Here is a 21,224-nt window from a genome sequence, read left to right on the forward strand (position 1 = left end):
CTAATGCAAACACCTTTTAAAATACGGAATGCGCCTGAGGTGATCGGTTGGGTGGATATGATGGAATGGAATTTATGAGATTATTATGTTAGCGGACACTAGATGTTTAGGAAAAATTGCTAATTGTACAAAGTATATCCTATGAAATAGGATATTAGAGTTGTAGAAATTATTGAAATTCTTAGAAACAAGGAAAGTGAATAAACATAGATTAGAATGGATAATAGGAGAAGAGAAGAAAATAGATTAAGAATATAGGTTAAAGAGAGAGAGAGAGAGAGAGAGAGAGAGAGAGAGAGAGAGAGAGTGAGAGAGAGAGAGGCGTTGAGGCCGGTTGTATATATTAGCACACCATTGAGATTAGTTGTATTAGCACTAAACTATTTGATATGTTGAGTTGAAAGACTTTAAAAAATTGTCATCTACACTTATTTAGGTTGTGACTCCTGTCCTCAACGAGGAGTAAAGGACCTTCATCCTCTACACCCTTAATAATGTGCCAGGAAAATTGAGTAATTAACATATAAGATTGAGTTAGTTTGGTTTTTGCCCTTAGCAAAACAACGTTGTCTAGCTCTCAAGGAGTCACTAATGTCATTTCAAGTTTTAGCTATGACCAGCTCAACTTCAATAAGGGATTGGAAGACAACTAGATTTTGACTAGTGTTGCTCCAAAATTTTATGGTGAGGTTGCAAGAATCAAAGAGGATGATGATCTTCTTAGGTATTGAAAGTTCCAAAATTTCCTGCATGGCCGCTTCCATAGGTCTTGTAATGCCTCATTTCATTGAAATCAAAGAATTCTCTATCGCTCACCATTAGCTCAACCTTAGTTTAAAGATTCATCTTTATCAAAATTGAAATGTTCAATAGTGGGTGGTGAGTGTTTAACCCTATTGGTTTTGTTGGGCTCACTAGACTTGGATTGACAAATTGAGGCCTTGAGAGTTGAGTATTCACAATGGGAGGTGTTGTTTTGGAGGTTTTACTTGAGAGTATTTTCAAATTTTGTTCTTAGGATACTAAACTCCCTGAAGCATTTCGTCGCTTACCATGCCCTTCCTCGTCTGTAGGTGCCTAGGTATCCACCGTAAGCGTTTTTTTATCAATGATGAAATTCTCATAATTCAACTGATGTAGGACAGTATGGATCGGTCTAATCCTATGTATCAACCATCACACAAGCACATACACTCAAAAAATTTTAAATTAAGAATTTAATTTTTCGAACATAAACACCATAAATTATGCTATATTTCATATGTTGTTGGAATTTTGATAAGGTGTATGATGTTGTTCTGAAATAAGTCTCAATTGGTTATATCACAAAGGAATCAAAAAAGGCTTGGGAGGCAATGAGGAGCAGAAGTGACAATTTTGTATGGAATGACTGGTTTTGGCATTCTTTATTACCCAGAAGAATCTCAATGTGTTTATGGAGAGCCTGGTTTAGATGTTTGGTTGTAGATGATAGAATTCAGGTCAAAGGAATATCGATGGCTTCGGCGTGTGATTGCTGCATTCAGAGAAGTCAGGAAAACATTGATCATATTCTTTCCTTAGGTGAGGTGGCTTCAGAGGTTTGGTGTCAGGCTAGTGTGGCGTTGGGGATTCCTTTCCAAAGATCCCTTCCCTGGAAAAATAAAATGGCAAATTGGTTCCACTATGCTCAAAAATCGTCTATTAAAGGTATTTTAATCGGGTTGATTCCGTGTTTGATTACGTGGTGTCTCTAGAATCGAAAATGTAAAGTGAGAATGGAAGGAGTTTATCAAAGTACAGATCAGATGTGGAGAAGTGTTCGATTTTGGGTTAGTTTTATTGCTAAGAGCACCAATTCTTTTCAAAAATTGAAAAAGTTGGACATTAAGATTTTGAATGAGTTTCAATATAAGCATCAGGGAGTTTGCGACAGGCCTGGAAAAATTATTTCGTGGGTTAAACCTCCAGTAGAGTGGATAAAACTTAATTATGATGGGAGTTATAGGGGCAATCCGGGTAATTTAGAAGGTGGAGGAATTATTCGGGATTGCCATGGCATGGTAAAAGCAGCTTTTTCAAGGTATTTTGGCAACGGTACGAATAATAGTGCGGAATTAAAAGCAATTGAGGAAGGAATTCGTTTGCGCAAATGTTTGCATTTTTTTAATGTGATTATTGAAAGTGACTCGTGAATTGTAGTTGATTGGCGTCGGAAAGGTAGATGTACTTTGTGGTATCTTTGGGAATTTTGGGAGGAGCTTGTGGTGGAGTTAGAAGGAGTGAACGTCATGGTGATGCATCAATATAGGGAAGGCAATAATGCGGCTGATTTTCTTGCTAAAGAAGGAGAAATTGGAAATAATGTAATGTACGAAAAACAACACCTTCTACCATGTTATCTGAAAGGTATTCTTCAAATGGATAGGTGGGGTATCATTTTCGTTCGTCGTTAGTTTAATATAGAGTTTCGTTTGGTGTATTTTTGTTTTGAGTTTGGTTGTGTTTATGTTTTTATCTTCTTTGTTAGTTATATTTAGTTTTGTTTTCCTAGTTTGGTTTGTTGGTGGTGTTTTGTTTTATCTTGTAACCACGGTATTCCTCCGCCAAAAGTGAGGGTATATTAATAAATAAATGGAGGTGCCACCCTCTTTTAGTAAAAAAAAAAGACAAAAAAGTTATATGCTGAAAAGTTGGTATTCAAAGATTCAAAAATATAAGTTCTATATTAGAAAACTAATATTCATCTAACTAATTTAAACTAGCAAGTACCAATATTGCAATCTTATAGATTCAAAAGGGTTATTTAAAGATGTGATTTTAATCTACTAGCAAGGGTTCACAAAATATAACAAGGATTCAAACACAAGTACTGAGATTACCAATAAATTTGTTTGGATGAATTTGACGTTGTTCCACACGTAGTTAGATCACACCTTAAGTCTTTTGAACAAGTGTTGAAGCACCAAGGCAAATGCAACAGTGGAGTGAAGGAGAGATGGTCATGGGGTGTATGACATGGTGACCGTGTGGATGTGTTGGAGGGGAGGCCATGTGGGTTAGAGAGGGGAGGTGGGGATGGAGTCGCTAGATATAATAGTGGTCTCTCACCACCTGATCTTCGGAGAGAATGCATAGCCTCACACTATACAATCAAATTAATTGGACAAAGCTAACAAGCTTTAATTAGCAAAGGAAATTCCTTTCAATATTCAATATCAAATCTTAGCTTCTTTTCTTAGAACGATACAAGACATATATAGACTTATCAAGGGGGAGGGGGAGACAACACATTAACTTACTAAGCTAGCATAGGGGACAAGATAATAAACAACTAACAATTCCCACATAAGCATGGGAGACAAGAAAATTAACTTTCCCGACTTACTAACACATTAAAAACTCTCACATGCAAGCTAAGCTTAAGTGTCTTACAATACTACAAATTAAATACAAAGACATAAGTCAAAGGGAAGTCAATTCAGTGTGGGGCCCATAGGAGCTATGTGGGGAACACAAGCCCATATAGGGGCCACATGGGTCTTGAACTTCACTTGGGTCTACAAATATGGTCTTCAAGCACCTAATAACCTTGAAATAATATGTCCAAGCAAATACAGATCCAAGAAAAATATAAAGTCAACACATTAATAAAGTCTTCCATCAAAAGTATTTCATCCAAAAGTCTTCAAATCCCATGTGTACCTACAGAATAGTTAGGAACAAAAGTGGAAATTGGGAGGTCGTCCACTTGTCATCATGTGAACAAATGAATGGACATCGAGAGATCGTGCACGTGTTACCATATATGTAAAGGAAATAGGCAGAGCATGTTAATCTCCATCATAGGAATGTTTGAGGAAAGCATGGGTCATGGTTTCAAGGTTTGAATCTTCTATACTAATGCCATTCATAGAAAGGCATAACAATAAAAATTAAAAAGGTGCCCAAACTAATTAAACCTCCAAATTGAAGAGAGTTAAAGGAAAATAGAGTATGAACATGTGAACCAAATCAATTAAACCTTCTAACTAGGCATCGTAGTTAAAACTTGAAACGACGTTAGCAATTCTTTAGGAGCCAGTCGATCTTGTCTTGGTAAGTAAGGGCAACAAACAACGTGGTTCAATATTATCCATAGATTGCCAAATTTCGATATGACACATTCTTGAAGGTGCAGAGGATAGTGGTCCTCTATTCCTTGCAAAGGAGAGGAGCTACAGTCACTTATTTGTACCCCGTACGAGTCAAACATAGGATTATAATAGTTCCCAGTTTAGATCTTGCTACTCTAATTTTATCAAATGCTTGAAAGGCTTCCCATAAATAAGTTTCTCATTTTTAGTGTTAGCATTCATTGTAGTTGACTCTATTCTCCTTTTTCTAAAGTCATTTTTCTTTCAAATCTCTTTCCAAACAACTTTTTTTTCCTTTATTTAAATATTCTAATCTTGATTATCATAGGCGAGGTACATTTTTGCAAGTTTGAGCACTATAAATATTGGTCAAGCCTTCAATTGCTCATCTATGTTTCTTAATATATGCCTACAAGTTGGGTCATGCTTTGTTTTCTTTTTTTCCTTTTTCTTTTTTTTTATTACATAGGAACTCTAGCCACCAACAAGCCCTTTGGACCCCCTGTTGCGGCACCAAACTTACAAATTAGCGTCTTCCCCCTAGGTCTCGCTGATCAAGTAAAGTCCGAAATGCGGACACGACTTCCGTGCATCATTTGAACATTCGCCCAACCCGACTCTGGGACACATCTCCATTACCATCCACGATACACGTTGGCTCACAGAAAACTCTCACCATCCACGGTCCCCGCTAGCTCATAGAGCGAACTCTCACCATCCACGGTCCCCGCTGGCTCATAGAGTAAATTCTCACCATCCCCAGTACCGCTAGCTCCATGAGTGTATCTACCTAGAATTGAACCCCCGATGCTCCTTCTTACGTGCTGATGCCTTTCCACCATGCCATGCCGGTGGGGGCCATGCTTTGTTTTCTTATAACAATGGTTGAAGTACAAATTCTTTAGCTCATTAACTACGGTCCCTTTCTGCGGCCATGATTGTTCATCTTGATTTTCTTACACTCCCAAATGTTGGTCGACTATGGGCTCATCTCCCTTTCTTTAGTTGATGTCTTGATACATTGGGCAATGTCTAGCTCCCTCTATTTAGGCATCCTTCTCTATCATACATGTGGTATCTTTCCTCTAATTTTACTTAATTTGTGCCCATCTCTCAAAGCCCCCTCAGAAACATTACTTGGCTGCTTGTTAAGTTGTTTACATCATATTTTATGTAGTAATCCCAAAAAAATTTATTAAATTAATTAATTATTAATTATATAATATAATATAATAATATATTAATATAATATGTATCTATATATACATACATATATATATATATACTTGAATCATTCTAATTAAAATCAATTTTAGATTGCCCTCTGGCTAAATTCTCTCTCTCTCTCTCCCTCTCTCTCTCTCTCTCTCTCTAAATTTTCTTCTCCATTTCTCAGCCAAATCAAAAAATGAACATCATTTTTGGATTCTAACTCCGCTCCTCAACAATTTAACTAAAGTGATTTCGTCGTTTGGACGTCGTAGGCACCACTGTTGACCTCATAGGTCATATCCGGTTTTGATATTAACAATTACTCAAGTATTTGATTGCTATCAAGTTTGAGTGTAAGTTCATATCAGTAAATATCATGTGATGGCACATGTTAACTAGAAGCAAAAGAAGACCCAGAAGATTCATTTGTTGTAATTTCATATTAAGTTTAATATTTGGTCTATAATAGAAAAATAGGAATGGTCTATAATAATTGATGTGCATATTATGCATGTAGGACTATAAGCTCAAGACCTTAGAAAGACCTTAGGGATCACCGGTCAACCGACACCGAATTTTTTTAGCAAGCAAAACAACCTTAGAAAGACCATAGGTCCCAGCACTTGCACTTAAGAAAACCTCCACTTTCCCTTATATTATCTGAAGAATCTTATGTTTTGAAATTGAACTTAAATGAGCAAAATCCTATGGATTCGGGCGATCGAACTTGGAAGTACATTTTGCCTTGGTCGACCGAATAATTGGAAAGTCAAAATGTTGACTTGGTTTTGGGCGACCAAACCAAAAATGGTTGTAGCATCCTCGAGCGACCGAAGGTCAACTCTGACTTTTCCCAACAAGTCGGCAGCCCGAACTTCACGTTCAAATATGCCTTGGGCAACTGAACATTCACGTTCGGCAAACCGAATTTGATACCGAGAAACCAAATCGCGGACCTTTTGGAAATCACCTTGGTTCAGTAAACCAAACCTTGATTCTGGCACCCGAACTTCAAAATAAATTTTTTTCACTGTGTCTGTTCGGGCGACCGAACCATGGATCAAGTTCAAGCGCACAAAACTCTTGGGTTGTTTTATTTTTCACCGCGGTTAAGAGACAGGGTTAATTTTCCTAAATATTTTTAAACAAATTTAAAAATACCTTATGTGTCCCCCAACGGTCATAATTTGGCCATTATCTATATATAGAGGCTCATTTGCTTGGATTAGTGGTGATTAGCAAATAGGATTAACGAAAAAATCCTCTCAAATTTCCTAAGCCCTATTTGTTCATTCAAATCCTATACACTCATATACTTCCATTCTCTTAGCCTTGTGAGTGTTTATATATTGTTCTACATTACTTGAAACTCTCATTACATTCGTCGATATTTGATTTTCATATTGAGAGTCAAGCAAAGATTTTTCCACTGATTTAATTTGATAAATCTGAGTGTGGGAAAAATCTTATAACTAAGTAGGTCTTTGCATTGTCATTGCAAGACTCATTTGGGCTTGTATTTTTTGTTATGCAAAAATATTTTTACAAGCTTATTTTTAAATATCTCCCTGTGCTTGAATATTGAGAAAATATTGTTTAGTGATATTTAGAATACTCTTGGTAGAAATCTTTGAAACCCTAAGCTTGTGATTGACATATATTGATACATAGTTTCAAAGATAGTTCTAGAATACACTCATGTGCTTCATTAGATGAAGTAATTATTATGAGTATTGCTTGCACACATAGAGCACTAAGCTTATAGTTCATGCATATTGATGTGCATCGATTATACTGTGCTTAGTGGTACATATTCGCTTGTGTAAGAAGCCTTTCCGTGTATGCAAATTTTTTTTATACTCGCTGTATTTCAGGCGTGGGCCTGAAGAAGGAGACTAGTCATGTTGATTACTCCCAGATTGGCTTAGACTCGGTTATGAAAGTTAGGTGCACCATCTTGGTAAGGTGTAGGTTGAGGTCAGCCCCGTTAATTGACCTGATTGTAAATAGTGCCGCTCCACCCGTCAAGTGAGCAATAGTGGTAATCCACTGACTTGCGAGCTGAGGCAGGGACGTCGGTAGTATTGGCTGAACCCCGATAACATATCATATGTGCAACTTACATTACTGCAATTTATATTCCTGCACGTGTATGTTATAGTGTGAATGTTGCGCATGATTTAATTTGCTCGTATCATTTATCTGCGCATTTGGGTTTATATGTATATAGACAGACCCTAAGTTGAGTATTACTGCTTGTGGAATTGAAATCAACCTAAGAAGTTTTAAATACCCAATTCACCCCCTCCCCCCCTCTTGGGAATACACCAAAGCTAACAACCACTCCAGGGCTAAGGTAAGGGGAATAGATTATGTCAGGAATTATTTTAAATATATTTCTGATTTAAATTAATTATGTTAATTCAATTATTTCCATATGCCTAAGTTTTTGAGTATTAGGGAAATAAATTAAATTGCGGGGATTTGATTATATTTGGGTATTTAAATATATTGGGGATTAAATTTAAAAATGGGGAGTTGATTATACCTACGTTATAATTAAATTTACTAATTATATATTTTAAAATTTTCACAGGCAATTTTGTGAAATTATAATTATTGAAATTGCGTGGCATGAGAATATTTCCTCTTTATTTCATAATTAAGCTTATTGGGATTTTTATGGTGTTATACAGTGATTGTTATGGTATTATACTAGTTTCTGGAAATGTTGAGAATAATGTGGGATTGTGAAAATGACGGTTTAAATACCAAGTTATGAAAATGGCGGTTAAATACCAAACAATGGATATGATGATTTGATACTGAGTTATGAATTTGACAGTTTGATACGATCACCTGAATGGTTGGAAATTGTGGAAATACTTATGTTTGTTAAAGTAATTTCAGAGGTATCAAGGAAAAGGGGGACGACGATATGTAACGCCCCAATCCTTCGAACTTTAGAGGGCTTGCCGAATTGGGGGACGACGATTCGTAATGCCTCAATCTCAGTGAGTGCTTTGATATGTACCGGATGTTACCACTAAAAGATAGGTAAATGGGGATGGCGATACGTAATGCCCCAATCCTCAGAACTTTAGCCCGATGGTTTACTGAATTAGGGGACAACGATATGGAATGCCTCAATCTCAGCGAGTGCTTGATATGTACAGATCACAAAAATTGTTATGGTGATGTACAGATCATGTGATTTGTAGATTTATATAAATGGGGCCACGTATGGGCCAGTTTTTATAAATGGAAAGGAAAATATGTATTTTTCAATTATATAGGTGTGATTACAGTTTATAAATGCTATCTCATTTAAATTTAATTAATGGATGTATTTTGCTTACCCTAAAACTCATTTAGTCACACACTAATGATAATCTATTTCGTCTTACTGAGATGTGTCTCACCCTAATAAATATTTCAACTTTTTAGGACCTACAGGAAGACAAGCCTAATGAGCTTCGGGGCGGGACTTAGATTGTATAGTTTAAAGTAAGTGATTGTGAAAAACCAATGAAATATGTTTCATATTTTATGTGATGTAATATTAATACTGGGGAAATACCTATGTAAAATGTGTGATGGTTTTAGTACTCTGGTATGGTATTTGAGGTTTAGATTATTTTCCGCTGCTGGTTTTAAATTAATTTATGGAAAGGTGTACCCTGGACCCCACTGGGTTTCAGGTTGTGACAGTTGTAGTATCAGAGATTATATTTATATTATTATTATTTTTCAAGACGTTACAGTTGTGGTATCAGAGCCTAGGTTGCTAGGTTCTGTAAACTTTAGTGGATAAAAATACCAGAGTATAGGTACGAATTATGATGAGAGTAGGAATGGGTAGGTTATGTAGTGACCCACAAGAAATTATGGTATTTTAAATAATAACAGAGAGAGAGAAAATAGAAATGGAAACAGAAACAGAAGGAGGCAACAGACTTCATCGCGACATTGCACTTTTGGAGTAATAATTGAGGAATTTAATCAAGGACTCGTCGATGAACATAGGGGATTCGTCGACGAGGACAACACTGGGTCTCATCGACGAGTGTATGTATTGTTGATGAGAAAATACCAAGATAATTTTTGCGCGACTCTGAATTTCGTTGACGAAGGGGAGAGTTCATCGACGAATTTCCTATTGACCTCGTCGACGAGGTGACGTGGGTCATCGACGAAGCCCAGTGTATAAATAGGGCCAACTTTCATTTTTGGCCAAAATCTTGCGCAAACATCTCTCTTTCTCTCTCCTCTATGCCCCTCCTACCTTCTCTCTACGATCTCGGGCCGGATTCTCACTGGTTCGACGATCTAAAGTCACCACGACGCTCCTGGAAAAGTTTTCTGCAAGTCTGCCGGAGCGAATCGTCGATGGGACTGAGTTGGAAACCATCCCAAATCCAGGGTAATGCTTTCTTCTCAGTATTTGGTTATTTGACAGTTGCAGAAAGTGTAGTACGCGTAGTAATGTTGAACTTTAGTTCTAAGAAATCTCGTTTTTAGGATGTTGAACGGGGAACCCTGCGAGTGCGGGGCTATTTGTTTTAGGGGTTTTTCAGGACTCAGGTAAAGGGATAAACTAAGCTATTAATTTATGAAAAATATGTATATTGTTACAGCATTTGATTTCAGGAAAATAAATGTATTTACATATGATTTATATTTAGAAAATACTATTGAAAATGATGGTATGCTAAATATATGAAAAACCCATTTAGTGTGGCATGAGTAGAAATTGTTATGAAATACTGTTTTATGGGAATGTATTAATGATACCAACTTTTATAATGAAAAACCGGCATATGGCTGAGATTTTTATATATGTTTGCTAGCGTAAGGGCCGAGCTGTGTGTATGATTTGCCAGCGTACGGGCTGAGCTATGGAAATGATTTGTCAGCGTACGAGCTGTGCTATGGATATGATTTGCCGGCGTATAGGCCGAGTTATGGAAATGATTTGCCAGCATACGGGCTGTGCTATGATATCATTTGCTGGTGTACGGGCCGAAGATTTTCGTTATACACGTATATACGCAAAATGATATGATTGATTTGATAATTAATGATATGAAATATCAATGTATCATAGTTTCAGTATATGTTATATGATATCAAAACCTGGTTGGCTTGGTCTAGGCGAGCACTTGCATGGTACCACTACTATGTGTCCATGGTCATCATAATCATGATATCTGTGTTAACGCCGCTGTACGGAGTGGTGTGAGATTGGATGGTCGATGTGGTTTTTAAGAAGTGTGTGATACGGACCACGTCTGGCAGACCCAGCAGACTTACAGACTGTACTTTTGACTTGGCAGTGGTCGGCCAACCATTGTCAGGTCCTGCCTTCGGGCCACACAACCCAGTCATGTGGGGGTAATACATGACAACAGTCAGCTAACCTACATGGATTGTACGAGATGAATTATATTTATGAAAATCATGTATGTTCTACAATGATTTGAAAATATATGTTTCCCATATATGATACAGACAGTTATACTGATATGTTTATGTATGATTTTATATAGAACATGGAAATACTCATGTTGTCACACACTAGTGTTAGTTTATCTTCCTTACTGAGAAGTGTCTCACCCTGAATTTCATAAACATTTCAGAAGTCCCTGATAGGAGAGCAGGTAAAGCTCCACAGTCATAGTTCTGCTAATATGCCCTCTCTTAAGGGAAAGTTTTGGTGGGGACGGTTAGATTTTGTGAAAATGTCCCTAGATTTTCTTTTTGGGATGTATAAACTTAAATACAGTGAATGTAGTAACTCTGGTATTGTGATGGATGATTCTGTATTTATGATATTATGATTGCATGTTTCCTGCTACTTAGGTTTCCGTTATGTGTTCTGATGTATCCCTAGTACCCACGGGTCCAGGTGGATTATGATCTACTGAGTTTTGTGATATTGATTTTATTATATTATGGAACAAAAATGTGGAAATTAAGCAGGTCATCACAGGTTAGGTGTTGTAAGGTTGATCGGGTATAGCTTGTCTCGGAGCCCGAAAGTAAAAGTCCATTGAAGGTTTCCTTGTATTTCTTGAAACAATTGACAATCTCAGAAAATCCACGATGAACCATCAATGGTTTTTCTCCTAGAAGGCTACATTAGGGTCTTTTCTTTGTGTAAATTAGCCATTTATGAGAATTGAATCACCATTCATAACACTAGGATATTTGTGGTTTAGTATTGGAGATAGTGTAATTGTGTATGTGATTAAAGGTTCATTTCTTTTAAGTGGGTAACATATATAGAATGAGGGATTTAGTGAAGTTTTCTAGGGGCAAATCGTCGAAGGTTTTTTGGGGGATTCGCAAACCGTCGACGGTTTTTTGTATCAGCAGTGAGACTGCAACCTAAGTTATGCACTTTAAAGTTTTATAGTTGAATGGTTGTATCGATCGTGTTATGGTATTGGGATTCTAAGACAATTTTCTGTCCTTCAGGATGGACTCCAACAGAGGTAACGTAAATGCTGGAGGAAGTAGCAACATGGGGGCCTCCAACTAAGACGGCAGTGATTCCAATCCAGTGCTACTTGATTTAGCCCAACAGGTCATGGCAGAGATTGTTCGGAACTCAAGGGGACAGAACTGCCCACCTGCTTATCAGGGTTGCACTATTGAGCAATTCACTCACATGAATCCCCCAACTTTTGCAGGAGGAGTCGACCTAATCGTTGCAGAAAATGAGGTTCAGGAGATCGAGGAATTACTGGCGGTCCTTCATTATATCGATGAACATAAGGTTATTTATGCCACTTTTAAAATGACTGAGGAGGCCAAGCGTTGGTGGAGATCAGTGAGGCTACTCGAAGAACAAAGCTCAGGACCCACAGCATTAACCTGGAACTGTTTCAAAGAGATATTCTTTGATCAAAATTTCCCCACTTCCACCAGGGATGCCAAGGCGGAGGAGTTTTTGAACTTAACCCGGGGGATCTTAACCGTCCAGCAGTATGCGGCAAGTTTTTTGAGTTGTCCCAATTTGCTCCGTATATGGTTCTAGAGGAATCAAAGAAGGCATGGAGATTTGAGAAATGTCTGAATTCAAGGATCTACAAGCAGGTGGTGGCATTTCAGGTTCAGAATTTCTCAGAGTTGGTGGACAAGGCAACAGTATTGGAGACAAGTCTACAGAGAAGTGCAAGGGTACAGAATTAGAGGAAGAGGCCCATGCCTCCTAGTTTTCAAGCTAGTACAAGTCAAGGTCCATGGAGAAGATATAGTAACAATGTGGGCCAGAGACAGGAAATGGAAAATCGAGTGTATCAGGGTAATCCATCATGCCTTACTTGTCCTAAATGTAATAGGCGTCATGGGGGTGAATGCTGAAGTGGAATGGATACCTGTTACCGGTGCGGTAGACCCGGCCACATCGCACAAGACTGTCGTGTGCCACTGAAACATACACCCACTCTTAATCAATACTGGGGAAACAATTAGGCACCCTAAGGCTGCTACCAGAGGAACACCAGCCAGGCGCGGGTTTATTGTCTTACTCTGGGAGATGCAGAAAATGTTGGTGACGTGGTAACAGGTAATATCTTTATATTTTCAAATAAAGTTGTTGTATTATTTGATTTAGGGGCAACACACTCATTCATATCTCTGGAGTATATCAAATTGTGTGGGATAGAAACTCAGCTAATAGAAGCCGACTTATCTGTGGGCACACCAGCAGGAACCATGCTGATATGTAGGAAGGTGCTTAGAGACTATCCAATTGGTATTTAGGGAAGAATTTTACCTGCTAATTTAGTAGTGTTTGACATGCATGGATTTTATGTAATTTTGGGAATAGACGGGCTAGCCTCCAGCTATGCTAGTATAGATTGTTACAAGAAAGAGGTAGTGTTCAGACCTCCTAGAAAGTAGGAGCACAAATTTTTTGGGTCGTGCATGCACTCCTCACCACAAATATTGTCAGTTATTCAGGCAAAAAAACTACTATTGGGTGGATGCCAGGGGTACCTAACATGTGTGAAGGAAGCACAAAAGGAGGAACTAAAGCTTAAGGATATCCCAGTAGTGAGGAAATTTTTTGATGTGTTTCCAGAGGACCTACCTAGGTTGCCTCCCGATTGTGAAGTAGAGTTCACTAGTGACCTACTTTCAGGAAAAGCACCAATCTCTAAGACTCCATACAGAATGGCTTTAGTAGAATTGAAAGAATTGAAGGAACAGTTACAGGAACCACTGGATAAAGGATTCATCAGACCCTGTGTGTCACCTTAGAGCACACTAGTGTTATTTATTAAAAAAGAAAGGCGGGTCGATGAGGATGTGTATCGATTACTAGGAAATAAATAAAGTGACGACTAAGAACAAGTACCCACTACCCCGTATAGAGGATCTGTTTGACCAACCTCAGAGAACACAAATCTTCTCTAAGGTTGATCTATGATCTAGGTATCATCAGGTGAAAGTCAAATCAAAGGATGTTCCAAAACTGCATTCCGAACCAGGTATGGTCACTATAAGTTCTTAAATATGTCATTTGGACTGACTAATGCTCCTGTTGCATTTATGGACCTGATGAACAAGGTCTTCCATAAATACCTGGATCAGTTTATGGTGGTGTTTTGTGATGATAATCTGATTTATTCGAAGAGTCCCGAGGAGTATAAGAATCATTTGAGGTTGGTACTTGAGGTGCTAAGAGAAAGGAAGTTTTATGCCAAATTCAAGAAATGTGAATTTTGGCTGGAAAAAAAGTTGCATTCTTAGGACATGTGATATCCAGGGACGGTATTTCTGTGGACCCAAGTAAAATAAAGGCAGTAGTGGATTGGGCGAGATCAAAGATTGTTCATGAGGTCAGAAGTTTCATAGGTCTGGTGGGATATTATCGCCAATTAGTGGAAGGGTTTTCTAAATTATTAGGTCCTATGACGAGATTGACAAGAAAGAATGTGAAGTATGAGTGGACAGATGAATGTAAACAAAACTTCTAGGAATTAAAGCAGCGACTCATCACTGTGCCAGTATTGACTATTCCTTCAGGGGAAGACAGTTTTGTCATTTACAGTGATGCATCTCGGAAGGGGTTTGGGTGCGTACTAATGCAACAGGGGAAAGTCATTGTATATGCTTCTTGACAACTCAAGGAGTATGAGAAAAGTTATCTTATACACGATTTAGAACTGACAGCAGTGGTATTTGCGTTGAAAATCTGGAGACACTACATGTATGGTGAAAAGTGTGAAATAACTTTGTGAAATTTGGTGCAAGGAAATAATTTGTTGAGTATGTCGATTTTAGTTGATATCCCTACTTAAAAAAATTTAGCTTAATAAAATAATTTAAGCTCCTTAGTATCATTTCAGTTTTTTGATTTTTTATTTTTGGCTTTTATTTTAGTGAAGAAACAAATTTGGCAATTGTTTATCATTTCAATTTTCAATTGTTTTTCAAATTTTATGATTTTTACTTGTTTTGGCTTGCTAGAAAATTTCAATATGCAAAATTAATTTTTTGTAAATTAGATCATTCATTTTATGCATTATTTTAATTAAAGTAAAACAAATCAAATATCCATAAATTTTCTTTAAAAAAAAATTTTAATCAACTAGAAATATTTTTACCATTTTCTATTTTTTATGTACAATAATTTTTTTCTTGTAGCAACAAAAAGTGAATTTTTTTTTTCAAATATAGTAACTAAGTAAAATAATTATAATTTTATCTATTTTTATTATTATATTCTTTTAGTTTGTAGTTTTGTATTTTTGTCATCTAAATCATATTTTTAAATTGTTATTCGATTCACGGACAAAAATGTGCATTTTTTCAATTATGTTTTCAATTTGTACTAATTCTATAAATACTAACCAAATAGATTTTTGGTTGCAAGTTTTTTGCTTTTGTTTTGATGTTTAATTTTTGTTCTAGTTTCATTTTCATAAATTTGACAATTATACCAAATGGACCCTCGGTTAGAAAAAATAATTTTTCACATTTTTTTTTTCATTTTCAATTTTAATTTCTATTTCTAATTATTAATTTTGATGAAAAATAGAAGATATGTTGATTTGTTGCTATTGAATGTTTCTTTCTAAAGAAAATATTGCACCTCTCATTTTGAATTGGGTTCATTTTTATAATGGAAAACATAAAAAGTGCGATAAATTGAACACTGCTTATGAGTAACACAATCAAATGTATGAGGGGTGCATTCTTATCAAAAGGTGAAAACAATTAAGAAATGTAAAATTAAGTCAAAACCCTACTTTATTCTAAGAAAAAATATAAAGAAGCTTTTTTTATAGAGAGAAAAAAAATGGTCTTTGAAAAAAACAAAGGAAATTTGTTCACAAGTCTAATCTCTCTCTCTCTCTCTCTCTCTCTCTCTCTCTCTCTCTCTCTCTCTCTCTCTCTCTCTCACACCACACACACACACACACACACACACATATATATATATATATATATATATATAGTTTGAATAATTAGCACTAAAATAGTTATGTTTATGCTTACCTTAAAAACTTGAAAGAAAAGTTACTTTTTTACTTCTTTTTTTTTTGAAAAAAATTTCTTCATAAAGTGATGAAAATCAAGGAGATAGTCCCCTAAAGTTCATTATTGTCTACCATAACAAGTTGTGAGAAATGTAAACAATGTTATTGCATTTCTCATATCTTGTCTACGACTAATATAGGATTATTCAACATATGATAAGATACGTTATAGCTCTTTTCTAAGAGAGAGAGAGAGAGAGAGAATTCCAATCTAGTATAACATCTATGATTCTCTTATCGTCAACCTAATCTCATTGATTCATGTATCAAATTGAAGAGACAAACTGTAAGTATGTTTTCTTTGGCACAACCTTTGATTGAGATGTCAAATGTCTCTCAACTATATATTATATAAGAAAATGAATATTTTATCTTGTCAATGGAGAAAGGGATTTGTATCGAAATAAATCCTTCCAATTAGCGATTTATCGTCAATTAGAAAAGGCATTTAGAATAGATAAAAAGAAATAAGTTATGTATCGATAAAGTATTACACAAATGAAGGCAGAGGCATAGGCGCATAGCTAAGCAATCATGAAAGAAACAAAATGATTAAAATATTTATATTAGACTTTCCAAAAATGATTTTCAATAGATTTTATCACACAAATTCATGTTCTTCTTTGAGAACTTTCACACATCAATGAATTTTTTTATGATTTCATAATTTTTCTCCCTTTGGGATTTTTTCAAATTTATTTTAATATTTAGAAATTTTTTCTTGATTTTAAAATTATTTTTTATTTTTTTAATCTTCCCTTAATTTTCATATTTTAAATCTTCAATCTATTTTTTATATTTTTCTGTGTTTTTTATTTTTAGTTTTCTATTTATGTACTTCTAGTTTTTTAATGTATATATTTTTGCTATTTTTATTTTTCCATTACTTCAGTTTTTATTTATTTTATTTGTTGCATTTACATCCCTTTGTAGATTATTCATTTTTTACTTGGCTTTATCAAATAAAATTTGCATCAACTTCCAATGACAACTATTTAACAGTATACACAATAAAACACATTTTATATTCACATATATGACATGTTAATTCGTACGTTGGAATGCTAAAAACTTTCCAAAAGTGTTTAATTTTGGAAATGAATATAACTTTGTGTAGGGAATGGGGATCATATTTGTTGTATTTGTGTGTGGCTCTTATATTAGTGGGGCTCGTAAACAAAAGAAGAAAAGCATATGTGTTGAAATCTTATGCTATGTAGCAGTGACTAGTCAATTAGTGGGTCTCACTAGTCGACTAGGAAATACGAAGAGTTAGAAAAATTCTGAAGTTATAAAATATCGAGAGCAAAAAATAGACTAGTCGACTAGTGGACCCCTCTAGTCGACTAGTGGACCTCTCTAGACAACTAGTGCTCTCGAGGCTACAAGAAAATTTTCAAATTTTGAATTTGATTGTTGGGACGGTTGGGTAATTGGAGGAAAGCCTCCGAGTGGCTCTTAAATATGTCTTTCTGGGCATGTTTTGACATATGAGAGATCATTGTATATTTGTATTGTGTAACTTTCATTTTCATAGTGAAACCTTTGACGGATTGCTCCCGTGGATGTAGGCATTGTCAAACCATGTATATCTTCATGTTGTTTCTTATTGCTTTCATATGTACAGCATGTGTGAATTTTATTTAGTGCTTCATTGTTTGTTGCATTTATAATTTTCGTTGTGCTATCCCATACTCGATTTCACAATAATTGCTATCAGAGTGTTGTTGTCATGGCATTGGGTTCTTCTTCTGCAAGATTTGATGTTGTCAAATTCGATGGAACCGTAAACTTCAGTTTGTGGCAAAAAAGAGTTAAGGATATACTTGTGCAGTAAGGGATGGTGAAGGTTTTATATGGTGTTCAACCGAATGATATGGATGAAACAAATTAGAGAGAGTTGGAGGCAAAGGTCGTTTCCACAATACGTTTGTGTTGGCCGATGAAGTGCTTTATCATGTGATGGAGAAGGATTCTCTACCGGCTGTGTGGTGAAAGTTAGAAAGTCGGTACATGTCCAAATCACTTTCTAATAAACTATTTCTTAAGCAATGTCTTTATTGGCTTAAGATGGTTGACGGTTCGAACTTAAATCAACATATCAATGCATTTAATCAAATCATAAGTGATTTGATGCGTGTTGATGTTAAGTTTGATGAAGATTTATGATTCACCTTAGAGCTAAGAACTTGTTCTCTAACAATTAATCTAGCTTTCCCCCTTTCTTTAGTATCAAGAATTATGATTGGTGGCATTTGCATATTTTCATTCCTAGTTTGTTGGAACCCTGGGACTAAATGCAAACCCAATTTTGTTGGTATGAATGGGTATGAGATTGGTCCCAAGCTTGCCACCATGTTCACTAGCTACAAAGGAGGATGTCCACTAACTGGTGTGAACCCCGGTGGAAAGAAAGGATCATCTTCAGCTACGGGTTGCACAGCTTTCTCTGTACTCATAGTAGTGAGCATCTCCACCAGCTTATTCATTTGATTTTTAATCTCACAAACATCCTGACTAACCTCCTCTTCTTTGTTCAAGTCCCAACATTTGGTCTTCCAAATGCTCTTCTATAATTCTGACTTTCCATCTAGTGTTATAAGGATTCAAGGATATCTTATTCTACTCAATGTTGGAATCCCAGAATTCCGATCAAACTCAATTATATTTTTTGCTCTGCCACTCTGACATACTAATTCTGTATGCAATTGGAATGTAAGCAAGGTCCCACTGACGATGCTTATGTATGTATGACTGTGCATGAATGCTTATGCAAAGCAACCTAAAACAAACACTTTGCCTAAATTTTTTAAAAAACCATGACACTATACATATTAGGTCTGAGAAAAATATAAAGATAAATTCAAAAAGAAATCTCACTTTTTTTTTCTTTTTTTTTCTTTTTTTTTTTTAACTAATTTCATTACAACAATAAACAAGAAAAAATAAGCACATATTTCAACTCTTCGTGTACATCATGTATAATTCTCATAGTTTCATAATCGAGTTGTCCTCCTCAACTTGCAAGTACATTTCTTTCTTTTGTTGGCACCTAATAATTATCCCATACACTTCATTTACTGAGCATTCAATTCAGCTCCTGACAAATCTTTCCTCAGCTAAGCGAAATCTTTCTTGTAACCCTACCTTTTCCTATAGTTGTACTATTTATTTGAACTTCCATTCCTATCTGTAACTAAGGCGAGATCCAGGCAACCGAAGGCCCTACCTAAAGAGTGGGAACTACCTAATGACATAATGGTTGAAAATTAATAAGGATTAATTCGATTAGCACACTAGCCTGACCAAAGTTCCCATCAACTCCTTCAATCACATCAATTCTTTCAACCTAACTATTTTCCTGATGACTTTGTCAGACTCTTGAATACTGCTAAACTTCTATTTCTTCTTTGTTGTACACCACTATTAATCCATCCATAGGATAGTTTAGGGTTAATTTGAAATTTCAACAAAGCATTGTGGATGCCTAAATTAAATGCAAAATGTGGTAAACAATATGTACAACAAAAAGGAACTCAAAATAATATACAACAAAAGAATGGACTAAGTCATGTGAAGAAGGGAAGCTCCTATCCCAACCCCAAGTGGATTTTTTGACTACGAGTTTTCTCCAAGGCTCTATCCAGGGGGAGGACTAGAGTTAAATATGTGTGGTTTTGGCTTTATTTCTATCGACAAAAGGTCCCCACAATGTCCTATATTCTTTCCCAATGGGTTTGGATAAGGTTTGTAACGACCCAAATTTAGAATGGTATTTAAATAATAAAGAGAGGGAAATGGAGACCGGAAACAGAAGGAGTTCGTCGACGATATTGAACTTTGGGAGGAAAAACAAAAAAAAAGGGGGGGATCTGCAGGACTTCGTCGATGAACACAAGGTTTCGTCGACGAAGGCTTAAGAGAATTTGTCGACGATCACAGAGGGGCTCGTCAACGAGAAAATACCAAGAGGGTTTTTTTAGCAGACTGAATTTCGCCGACGAGGGGTGGATTTCGTCGATGAAATTTGTGAAGGACTCATCGACGAAGTACGGGCTCATCGATGAAATTCCCTGTTCTATAAATATGGGAAAATCCGGATTTTTAAAGCTTCATTAAGAAGCTAACTCACACACACTCTCTCTCTCTCTCTCTCTCTCTCTCTCTCTCTCTCTCTCTCTCTCTCTCTCCCCTTCAGTCCTCTCCCTTTCTTTCGTTGATTTCGGACTAGATTTACGTCGGATCGACAATCCGAAGTCACCACGATGCTCCTGGCAAGATTCTCTACAAGTCTGCCGGAGCGGATCGTTGGTGGAGTCAAGTTGGAAATCATTCCAAATCCAGGGTAAGGCTTTTTAAGCCAAATTTGGAGTTGTGACAGTTGAGAAAAGTATTATACACGTTGAAATATTAAACTTTAATACTGGGAGCTTTCGTTTCCAAAGGTGTTGATTGGGAACGTTGGGAATCATCCCTAAGTTGAGGTAAGGCTTTTAAGCCAAAGTTGACTTAATGATAGTTACAAGAAGTGTTATACACTTAAAAATACTGAAGTTTAATTCTGGGATTTTTCATTTTCAGGGTGTTGAGTTAGGAACCCTATGGAAGCGGGGCAGTTTTATTAGGGGCTTTCCAGGAATCAGACAAGGGGATAAATTAAGTTAGTTTGTTTTGAGAAAATGTATGTATATATATTTAGCATCTGATTTGCAGAAAATGTATATATATTTATATATGTATATATATATATATATATATATATTATATTTGCAAAATACTGTGAAAATGATTGTATGATTGAATATGTGAAAATCCGCTTGTGTGGCATGAGTATAAAATGTTGTGAAAAACTGTTTTCTGGGAATGTGATTATGGCACGGGTTTTTATGACGGGAAAATCGGTGTATGGGCCGCGATATTTTTATATGTATATGTGATTTGCCGACATATGGGCTGTGCTATGTGGATGAGATTTGCCAGCGTACGGGCTGTGCTATGTGATTTTCCGGTGTACGGGCCGAGCTATGTGATTTGTCAGCATACGGGTTGTGCTATGTGATTTTCCGGCGTACGGGCCGAGCTACGATAAAATGTGTAATTCCAGCGTACGGGCCAATGATTTTCATGAAATATGTACATATGAAAAATGATATGATTGATTTGATAATTATTGATATGACATATCCATGTATCACGATTTTTAGTATATGTATATGATATCAGAACCTGGTTGGCTTGGTCTAGGCTAACACTTGCACGGTACCGTTGCTATGTGTCCATGATCTTTGTGATCATGATATCTGTGTTAACGCCGCTGTACGGAGTGGTGTGAGATTAGATG

This window comes from Malania oleifera, chromosome 10 (genome assembly GCF_029873635.1).
Source record: "Malania oleifera isolate guangnan ecotype guangnan chromosome 10, ASM2987363v1, whole genome shotgun sequence".
NCBI classification, from domain to species: Eukaryota; Viridiplantae; Streptophyta; class Magnoliopsida; order Santalales; family Ximeniaceae; genus Malania; species Malania oleifera.